Genomic DNA, 9,751 nt, shown 5'->3' on the forward strand with positions numbered 1-9,751 from the left:
GATTCAACTTGCTACACTGAGTGGTGAGCATCTGTTTCACAGGCCGCCTCTCTCTCAGTTGCTGGCTGTGTAACTTCTGCATCGCTTTTCATTAATCTGATCTGAGCGTCATGTCTGAATGAGCTGCCTGGTTGCTTCTCTGACAAACTTTCCAGGCCAGACTGAGTAAAAAATCTGAGTCTGATCAGACTGCGGTCACAGACTGTAACCCGGAAGGTCGTCAGACTTTTGGCCATGGAGGCTTTTAAAAGAAAGAGAGACTGTTGGCATCCAGGAGGGAACACGGACTCTAGTCCATGGTGGCCACATCCATGTCTGGTCTTATGACTCTCTTCGTCTGGCCGTCTGAGTGACACATCTGACTGAAGCCATGAGGAAAATTAAAGTCATGTCTGAATGATCATCCCGTCATCACCAGGAAACCGTAAAACTGGTTGATATTTTCAGGGCTTGGAAACCACCTCTAAATAGCTCATGTTTTATGCGTCAGTGGGGGTGGGAGTCATTATTTGTGCATGTTTCACACCAACCAAACCTAAACCTGTTTATCAACATCTCACCATAACCATGAGTGTTGGCTCAGTTTTACTAGCTAACCGAGTGTTCCAAAGATACTTCATTTAATAAAAGCTAAGGCATAACATATTTACACTGATGAGATAAAATGGTACATAACTCCTGCTTACTAAGTAATTACGGGGTGAAAGAACTGACTCAGAGATTAACATCTTGCTTACTTCTCCTCTTGTAATCAATGGGCTCTGAATCCACTGCTGGTCTCATTAATTAAAGGGGTTAGGCAATGAAAAAGACCATGTGACAGATGCAGGAAATGGCTGCTCTAATTCCTTAACCATCTTGGATTGTAGCCAGCCAATCATAGCATTAAGTGAGTATGTCTGTTCTTCTTCTGCAAAAAAATCCCTGCAAGACTCACTGCAGCACCGAATAAGGTGAAAGAACTGCAGTTCCCCTCATAGCCTCTAGGGGCTTGGCTCTAAAAGTGAGTCAATTAGTAAACTGTAGAGCAGAAACAAACAGGTTTACAGCCTGGTTCTTTTGATAAGTCAACTGTAAGGTGAAGACATTTTATCAATGGGCTCTGAATATTTATATGTTAAATTAAGGTTGTGTTATTCAGTACCTGTATTTGGATTAACTAGGTTTAGGCAGACTCAAGACATTGCCAACACGGTGGTGGTCTTAGCCTCCCGCACATTTTTTACAGCTCACTTTTATAAAAAGTAAAGTAGTCTGAGCTGTATGAAAAGATGTAAGTCTTCATCTGGGATCAATGGGATCAGTTCTCAGAGACGGACTTATACGTTGATGCTTTTGATCTCTTCACAGCATTTGTTGGCAAAAAGAAAAATATTGACCCGCCTCTTTGAACATTTCCTTTGTTATACTATAAAAACTCTTTGCAAATTAGACTGATGGGAACATCCTAAAGCCATCATTCAGTCGATTGTCATACAGCATTGTGTGTGCCATAAGTCACAACATCTCAGCTTTAAATACATATAATTTATGTCCTTTGTACTGAGAGACGTTTCTGAGATTTGTCTTTAACCTCCTCGTGTGATGATGAAACTTTCTTGTTGCACATAAATCATTTGGTGTTACACAACAATGGAGTACAGTGTCTGTCCCTGCAGAGCGGTGCAGTAGCTGGTGTTATGGACGGTTACACAAGCAAATTCTGGGTATTAATTTGAGTGTAATGGGCGCATAATGTGTGATTAACTGCAACTGTGGTTCTGTAGCTTCTTTCAGATAAAAAAAGGAAACTTGGTACACTGATGCTCAGCACAGGCGGAGCAAAAAGTGATGCAGAAGTCAGTCAGAAAGTCTGGCCTGAAAGGCTCCATACAGGCTAAAGCCATCAATCAGCTGCATAGTTTATATAAGCCAGCGTCAGTGAGTTCATTCACACTTGTGACACATTTCAACACCCACTTCAGAGAAAAAAAAAATAAAAACACAGCACTGTAAGTGGAAAAAACAACTCTACAATTAACACTTGTCAGCTCCGAATAATTATCACAGCAAAACAAACACTTATTAACACAGGAAAAACTATAAATATATATTTTTCCTTGAAGAGCAACATATTTTTTTAATGTTTCCCTTTTTCCACTTTGGTTTGGCAGCTGATGGGACGTGCATGGTTCCAACTGCACGGTTCAAGTTATGATATGCAGATAGCATCGTACTGGAAAGAGAGAAACCCTAAGCCTCCATTCACAAGTTGTAATTTAATGATGTTTTGAAATTAATTTTTAATGAAACTAAACTAAATAACAATGCGCACAGAAGCTCTGAGAAGGTACATATTACTAAAACGCCTCTGATCACATCATGAATGTTTAATGGCTGACCTGCGCTGCAGCGTAAATGAACTCAGTTTATTTTATTTATTTCCATTTTGTTATTCTTCCACCTCTGAGTCGGCCGGCTTTCGGTCAGCAGGCACTCAGAGCAGAGACGTGAAAGATGTCAGTTCAAACCTCAGACCTGACGGGTCACGCAGCAGGAAGGCCTCTGCTGGAGACTCAGCAGCAGGGGAAACAGATTTCCATCAAACACATCTCCAAGAATCACAAAACAGACCTGATACTCGTCCTATGTTTGGACTCGAAATGTGCATTTTCTTATATCTATCATGAAAATATGCATCAATCCAAACAATCCAATAATATCTGTGGGCTATTATAAGCAAACATTAAACATACAACCTTATGTAGTGTTTGTCAGTGGCTTACCTTGTGTAACATTAATTATTTATACTGCATGATATGTATTATTTCCTTCCTATTGTCATTTCAGCATTTTGTCACCTTTAGTTTGCAACAAAGGGATGAGTTTTCTCTCTAATGCTTCTCTACATATTGTTTTTTAAATGAGTTTATAAGAAACTAGAGTCTACAGGAATTATTATGAGTTTACACTTTCAGGGGGACTTTAACTGTGTAAACATCAGATTATTTCCACAGCAAAGTGTAACACCTGCTTATATTCTCAACTTTTTAAGCATATTTTGTGGGAAAACATTCAATAATTTGATTTTTTTTAGGGATAAATGAGGTCAAATTTATAGGTATTGAAAGGTAGACCGAATTTCCAATTTCAGAGGAGCACAGCAGCTTTATCAGGTCTAATCTGCTGTAGATTAGAAATTCTCTGCACACCCTTTGTATCAATTATCTCACATACAGTAGATGTTGCTTGGAATTGCAGCTGCAGGAAATGATAATAACGTCTCGGTGGTAAAGCTGCGTTTTGTTGTTCTGCACCACCATTAACTATGCAAATGTAAATGTTGCCGGTCCCCACGCTGTTAGCTTGGACGATGTTTCCGCTGACATTTAGGTGTTGTGCTGCGGTTGTTGTTGTTGTTTATTTGTTTGTTTTGTTCACCTCAGTGTCTGGCAGCAGGCGCAGTTCAGTCATTAACGTCACTATAAATCCCTTTTGCCAAAAGGCCAAAGTTCTGTTTACATCCCATACCCCATGTAGCCTGTTTGACCGCTGAGGTGCAGCAGCACCGATTAATCACGCAGAGCTTCAACCTGGCTGTTAGTTCACCCTTCAATGATGCTCACCATCGCATTGATTTATGACTCATAGATTATTGTCGCTTTCATTACACAGCAGAGTGACTATATGGATGACCAATCTTGACACAACAACCTCACGTCTGAGTTTAATTTTAACTCTGCCTTGACTCATGTGGCAACATTATTCATGTAAACGGAACTGGCACGGCTTCAGTAACACAAAGCATGCTGGTTAAGTTAAGTAATGGCTGCTGACCTCGCTGCTTTGATGTCACTCAGAGAGCTTTCTCTTCCAGGGAGGTTGGTAGCTGTTTCACTCGCACAATAATGCTATAAATAGGCTGATATGTACCCAGGCTGAGCTCTCATCTTCAGGAATTCTACACACCCTGTCTGTTTATTTGTAATTGCTCTTATAAAAGGAGTCATATTTTGGGAAATAATTAGGCTCCAATTGTGCAAATTTGATCCGACTGAAAAACTTAAAACGATAATGATGCAGCAGACGTGTGAGACTCAGAGCATCCTTCATGTGTTTGTCAGAACACGAGCCTGCATCACATTCACATTGTCTTGGAAAATAAAACTCCTGCGAACGTCCCTCTAAAAAAAAACAAAGTGGATGTCATTGAGAGGAAAACCATCTCCTTAGGGCTTAAATTAAGTCAGACAGACAAATATGCCCTCACCGCTGTGTGCACTTCATTTATTACACATTACAGATTATGCTCCAGCATCCCTGCATGCTGCCATCAACAGCACACGGAAGAACGCAACAATTTACTTTGAGGTCTACTTCAATTTATGGCAAAGCAGATCATGGGGGACGAGACGTGAGATGTTTAGACAGTGGTGGCTAGTGGGCTTGGAGCTGACAGAGCTGAGGAAATATTGAATTAATGATGTCATGTTTAAAAACTTGTTTTTTTTATATACAGACAAACAGTGTGAAATGATGAAATCCAATTAGAGGACACTAAGGCAGGATCGGAGAGTGTTAAGCCATCTGCCAGTGAGTAAAGAATGGCTGCAGGGCTGTCTAATTGAATTTTATCCTCTGACTGTAAATCTAAGGAGTGACCCAAATCAGAGGAAACTTTGCTTAAACATGCCATGAAAAGAAAAAAGAAAAAAAAAACAGCCTCGCAAAACTGTCATATAATCTTAAGATAATGTGCAGTGGAACAAGGTGAGGGAAGGTCTGAGGCAGGAAGTGCATTGAAGAGGAGAACAAGACAGAGAGATGATAGTGATGAAGATGTGACAATGATGGACAACCAGCCTGTTTTATATTCTTCTGCATCATACCCAGAGCTGGAGTGACATTTAAATAAAGATATGAATAAAAGCATCTTCGCTCAGCCACAGAAATACTCCCTGTCATCATCATCATCATCATCATCATCCTCATCCTCATACACCACCCAGTTTGTTTTAAATGACACATGCATTGTGTTGTGGGGGTTTTGTATTGCCTGCTTGGCTTTGTAGAGGCTGTGCTGTCTGGATTCTGAAGTGTGTGTGAGTGTGTGAGCAGCAGCAGCAGCAGACAGAGTCTTTGTGCAGAAATCTCTCTGAAAATCCTCAGTCCTTATTTGCATTAAAATAGCAGCACAGGTTCACTTACACTAATAACCATGTAGCCTCTACAGGTGCAGCATCAGCAGCATCAGCAGCAGCAGCAGCCTCTCAACAATCTACATTAGTTTGCTCATTTGCATGGGGTAATAGATGCAGTCTGAGGTTGGCATGGAGACTTTACTGTAACACTGACAAACTGAAAACACCGGACAGCCCAATGCAGGAAAACTAAGTTAAAGATCCATCTATCAGCATGCATAAATAATGATGATAATAATGATGATAAAGCTCTCACAGCAGATGTATTTCACCTGTGATCCTCGGAGTCTTGTGCGTATCCGTCAGTGCGCCGGGTTAAAACGCAGCCCTCGGACTGTTGGACAGAGGAGCGGAGACAGCAACAAATGATCTGCGGTGAAGAGATGGAAACTGACGCTCGTTAAGACCGCCAAATGCACAGTTTCCCCCCGGAGGATGCTCGCAGGTCATCAGCGTGTCGCGCTCAACTTTAATCGCCACAGTGAGTGAAAGCGCTCCGTCTCCGGCGATCGAAAGAGCCGCTGATGTCCCCGCGTCTCTCTCCCTCTCTGTCTCTCTCTCTCTCTCTCTCTCCTCTGCTCCACACTGGCACTTTAGTTCTCACGCTGACACACACACAAACACACACACACACAAAATAAATAAATAAATAAACGCTAGAAGAAGAAAAGAGGCAGCGACGCTCGCGTGGTGACTTTCGGCCGCTAGATGGCGCAGTTAAATGAGACAAACAGGCAGTCAATTAGAGAGCTCAATGCATGTTTCACGGGTCGGTTCATGAGGTTCACACGCTGCTGTGATTAACGACTTTACTTAATTATCTCGAATTAGAGAGTCGTTTCCGTGGCTCCGGTTGGTCACTGGGTAATTTGCTGCCGAATGAGAAAATACTAAAGTACCTTTTTTACACAGAGGGAATTAAAAATGTCCACAATTGTTACTGTAATATGCATTAAGACTCAGCAGGGCCACAGGAGCCCCACAATACACACACAGACACACACCTGTAATATCTGCTTTTATTCATTCAATTAGCACACAAAATTTACCAACAAGCTGTAAAATCCTTCTGCACACACACACAGAGAGAGACACACACACACAGAGAGAGAGAGACACACACACAGAGAGAGACACACACAGAGAGAGAGAGACACACACACACACACAGAGAGACACACACCCACACAGAGAGAGAGAGACACACACACAGAGAGAGACACACACCCACACAGAGAGAGAGAGACACACACACACAGAGAGAGAGAGACACACACACAGAGAGAGGCACACCCACACAGAGAGAGAGAGACACAAACACACACAGAGAGAGAGAGAGACACACACACACACAGAGAGAGAGACACACACACACAGAGAGAGAGACACACACACACACAGAGAGAGAGACACACACACACAGAGAGAGAGACACACACACACAGAGAGAGAGACACACACACAGAGAGAGAGAGATACACACACACAGAGAGAGACACACACAGAGAGAGAGAGAGCGAGACACACACACACACAGAGACACACACACACACACACAGAGACACACACACACACAGAGAGAGAGACACACACACACACAGAGAGAGAGAGACACACACTGAGTTCAATTTAAACTGCATCTAAAATCAGCTTGTGTTATAAATGCAGCGGTATAAAGAAGGCTTCCCTACATGTGCCAACACTCTGAGAACAAATTGGAGGTAGCCCACTCTCCGGCCTCTGGGGGCTGCCTCCAAAAGTGGAACCATCCCCACAGACCGGCATGAAAATGTTTTTTAGAAAAAAACATGTTTACAGCCTGGAACAAAGACTGTTTGCATCTCCATTAAAAGGGGTACATGTGTTTATAACTCCACTGTTTTAACTTTATTACTACAGTCTGTGTATTTAGCCTTCTAATTACTTTCCAGGTAGATCAATTCTTAGCCACGGCTAACAGCTATAGCACATCGCCATGCTAACATGTAGTAGCTTATATGATAAAAAACAATTTTATATGTCCATTGTACGGCCTAATTTTCACAATTTTCTGATAGATTCAGATAGATAGACATTTAATTCTATCTTTCCGAAACATTTGCATTCAGATAGATAGATAAGACATAGATACAACGTCCCATAATTTTGAGTCAGCACAACAAACATGCAGCCTTTATTCTCCCTGCATCCTGCATAGTGCACTGCACCTGCTGGAAATATTAACAAACTTCCCAGATCAATAACTCATAAGAGAAACCTTGTTAAATCACAACCAACACATCACTCCAACCACAATAAAGTAAACAATCAGTTACAACCTAATTTTCATCTAAATGAGCTGTTCTGAGCTGAACAAATAACATTATGTCTCCATGTACAGCTGGTGTGAGCGGAAGGACGGCCAACAGAACACAGATGAGAACATTCACCGACTTCACTCAGATAAAGTTTCACAGAAACACACCTCTGTACCCATAGACACTTATGTGCACAAAGTAACTTACACTTGGGAATTTGTAATAATACAGTAAAAGCTAAATCCTCTATAAGCATTCTGTCTAAAATTTCATTTGCACAAGTGGAGGGCAAAAAACAAGCAGATGATTGTTTGTATAAAATAAAGTGTTCCACAAGCTGGAAGACAAGTGTGCATGGTGAACAATTAGGTAAGATCTAACAGTAAATGAGGTGTCTAAAGATGCAGTTCCTCCACTGTCCACTAGAGGTGTTATCCTTGTAAATGAATTACCTCATGTTTTAATGCCTAACCTTAACAAGTACTTTATGCTGAGTCCAACTGCAATTCAAAAGGTACCTTAACCTCAGGTGAAAACAGAACTGTTAGTGGTGGCATGGGGCTTGAACCTCAGACTCCTCAGTTAAAGTGCACTGGGTTGGGCTATCCCTAACCTGCCTCCCCACTATTTTCCCTGGACTTTTGCAGCTGTTAAATGTGACATTATTTCTTATATCAGGCAATACCTCCATAAGTTCTGTTATATCATTAAATACGTCCATATGTTCCGCATAAATGTAGCCGCCATGTGTCGTATCTGGTGGATGTATGACTGAGCGTTTTTCCATGATGATGTGTTGGAATCATTCCTGCAGTTCTATCAGTCTAAAAAAAAGAATTTACAGTGAGCAAATAAAATATTATGAAAATTTCTCCAATGGTGTAAAACTGAGATTATGAGAGATAATAAATGATAAAGGTGATGCTGCAGGAAATTGGCAGACATCCATCTGAAATATCGCAGATTTCAAGTTATAAATATAAGTCTGAATGATAAAACACCTATAACAGGAGCTAAAAGAACACAATTAGGCACCGCCGGCATGCAAGTCTGCAAAGGTATTGCAGTGATTTTTCATCAGAGGCTGAGTGACAGTTCTGCCTGCCAATTTACCACAAACTTTTAAGTGGTTGAAAGAAAAATCATTTATTTACTTAGTTACCTTTAAAAGGCTACGACAGCAGCCTCCAAATATGGGGCCCTGCACTCCTGCCTGTGTCAGATTGAAGAATAAAAAAAAAGGAAATCATTAATATAGCATTAGAAGCAGGCTGTGAACTCATAACTGCCCTTGGCACACATCAGCATATATACGTGCAGCACTGTTCTCTGCAGCCACACCTTCCCCGAGGTTGAAATGTCATACTTCACTGTCATTACATTTCTGCCCCCATTAACTATTGATTATTTCCACTTCAGCATTTTAAACCCTGCTGTGGAAAAAAGGGGCCTGCATGGCTGCTCATACTCCGGAGCTCAGGCAGAACATCAGTGCCCACCTCTTGGTTGTTTTTTTAACACTGAAAACTGGGTGAAGTCAGACTTACAGAGAAACAAGGTGGCAGAGAAGGAAACATGACTGCACCGTACCCCCACCTGCCCATTAGCAGCATGCTTGAGTGGACAACTGGAGGTTAAGTTGTTCTTTTTTTGAGACCTGTGAGAATTTCGCCTCAGCGTGTGTTGAATATTTACTGTGAGCTTATCCAGGTTCTCTGAAACGTTTGTTTAGGCAGCAGCTCGGTGCCCTCTGCCCAACATACAAACTGCATCCATAACGGTGTGCTGCACAGTCCTTATAGCGCAGTGTTAATGATCTCTGTTGTTTGCTGTATTTCAGCATTGCTGCTGTTAATGTTTCAGGCTGTGGATGCAGAGAAACACGAGGACTCAAGTGTCTGTTTGCTGCTCTCATGCACATTTATGCATGTTTGTGACACTTGAATCAATAAAATGTGAAAACTGGACAAACATTGCACCATATTCCCTAATGCCTTATTCACTGCATGTGTAACAAATTCAATATTTTTGTTTACAGGAGTAAAAAAAACATGAATGTGTTTTGGTTACGCCATAATTTATTTTTGTAAAATGGACTCAATATTCCCAGTTACGGACCATCATTTCAGCTGAATGTCAATGTGGCGCTGTATAAAATTAAAGCCCGGAGTAAACAAGGAAGTCAATGGGAGTCAGTTAGAAATGTGACAACAAAATGACAAGCAAACACCCAATTTTCATTCATAAAAAGTCACATTTATTTCAAAGCCATTT

This window comes from Parambassis ranga, chromosome 15 (assembly GCF_900634625.1).
Source record: "Parambassis ranga chromosome 15, fParRan2.1, whole genome shotgun sequence".
Lineage (NCBI taxonomy): Eukaryota > Metazoa > Chordata > Actinopteri > Ambassidae > Parambassis > Parambassis ranga.